This window comes from Chamaea fasciata, unplaced genomic scaffold (genome assembly GCF_029207755.1).
Source record: "Chamaea fasciata isolate MVZ Bird 193981 ecotype frontalis unplaced genomic scaffold, bChaFas1.0.hap1 SCAF_553, whole genome shotgun sequence".
NCBI lineage: Eukaryota > Metazoa > Chordata > Aves > Passeriformes > Sylviidae > Chamaea > Chamaea fasciata.
The window spans coordinates 1-1,889 of NW_027094638.1; the positions used below are offsets into that span (position 1 = coordinate 1).

The 1,889-nt window shown below is 48.0% G+C and overlaps 1 long non-coding RNA gene across 1 annotated transcript; it reads right to left on the reverse strand.

Annotated features, from left to right (window-relative positions):
• Nucleotides 1-506: 506 nt before the first annotated feature.
• On the reverse strand, nt 507-1,162 carry LOC136305651 (uncharacterized). The gene is made up of 4 exons (XR_010725387.1): nt 1,133-1,162; nt 987-1,030; nt 861-901; nt 507-776 (listed from the first exon to the last, which is right to left on the reverse strand). It is a non-coding gene; the product is annotated as an uncharacterized lncRNA (long non-coding RNA).
• Nucleotides 1,163-1,889: the final 727 nt, after the last annotated feature.

Genomic DNA, 1,889 nt, shown 5'->3' on the forward strand with positions numbered 1-1,889 from the left:
CAGGCAATACAATACAAACAGAGTCACAGGCAATACAATACAAACAGAGTCACAGGCAATACAATACAAACAGAGTCACAGGCAATACAATACAGAGTCACTGGCAATGCAATACAATACAGAGTCACTGGCAATGCAATACAATACAGAGTCACTGGCAATGCAATACAATACAGAGTCACTGGCAATGCAATACAATACAGAGTCACTGGCAATACAAAACAAACATAGTCACTTGCAATACAAAACAAACATAGTCACTTGCAATACAAAACAAACATAGTCACTTGCAAGACAAACATAGTCAGTTCCAAGTCAATACAAACAAAACTGCTCACTAGACTAAGTGCCTAAGCTGTTAAGAGGACGCTCCAGAAGCTCGGGAAGCCAAGTGAAGAAACCGATGACTGCCGGGTGACCGTGGCGATGCCACCGGACGGAAGGCAACCTCGTCAGGTGAAAACGTCCGCTAGGCCGCCGAGACTCAAAGACTGCTGACGACGCAAAACACGCTAGAATGCTGAACTGCCCTGCCCGGCAAATGCTCCAGCGAGACCGAGGGGAAACCCTCTCCCATTACTTCAGAGGGACCCATCCCACTAGGGCCCTCTCTTCTAAGCTAATGTGAAATTGCCTCCCACTTCCAAAGTTCTTTCCCCTGCACCCAAACACAAGCCCCAACACTTATCTTTTGGAAGACGAGCGGACAAAATCCATCCTCCAAGGACTTCGGCACTGCCGTATCCAAACTTAGGCTCCGCACCTCCTCTCAATACCTAAGACAACAAAGTACAAACTGTGAAAATTGTGTGACAGGAAACTAATCCCCAGGCTTTCCAAGCACCTCTGCCCCAACTCACCTCAGATACTGATTTGGCTCCACAGTCTACCCAGAGGGTACCTGCAAAAGGAAAAGGTACACATTTAGCATGCTGCTACACACCCCATGCCTATGGATCACCCCTAATGCCTAAAAGCCAACTTACCCGCTTGCCCCTAATCCTTGGCATGTGTAGGACAGTAGCAGCACCTGCAAAGACACAAAGAAAACAGCAGGCTGAGTCACTGAGAAAACACAATCACCACAATCTAACAGAACTCAGTAATACATAAAGCTCAAGCTGATACCCACCAAGCCACTGGCATCCAGGACCAGGAAATCTTGCAAGTGAACCACCTAAAATGAAAGTAAATTAAACAGTGGATGTTAGAGTTACACCAGAAATTGAGACCTGAGCAATGACAGCAGCTTCCATCCACCAGTCAATGCTCACCTAGGCAGCTGGTCCTGGACTGCCAAGATCCCGCTTTACCTCCTAAAAATAAAAACAAAAAAACAAGGCTGTAGCAGAGTCACAATGTACATCCCCCTGGCAAAACCAAACTGGGACTGACTTAAACTCACACCCACCTGGCCGCTGCCAGCCTGAGCCACGACAACCTCACAAGCAGACCACCTGAAATAAAACAAAAATCAACAGTGGATGGTTAGACTTGAGCCAGAAATGGAGAGCGGAGCAACAACAACAGCTGCTGTCCACCAGTGAATGCTCACCTGGCCCGCTTCTCCTGGACTGGCAATATCCTGCATAAGCTCCTAAAAACAAAGACAAAGGTCAGGGCTGTATCAGAGCCACCATTTACACCTCCCCTGCGAAGACCGACTCAGACTGACCTTCTCGGGGGAACCGATGACACCCATAGGGGCTGCTCTGCCACAGGGTTAATCCATCTGCATCTGAAAGAAAGTTAGGACAAGAGTCAAAGGGCTGCAGGATAACTTGACAGCTCCACACATCTTGGGTCAATCTACAGATCCCACCTAGAAGCCAATGCACCCTGCATTTCAAATTTGTCCTATTACCCCTACACCCAGCTGTGCTGCAGGG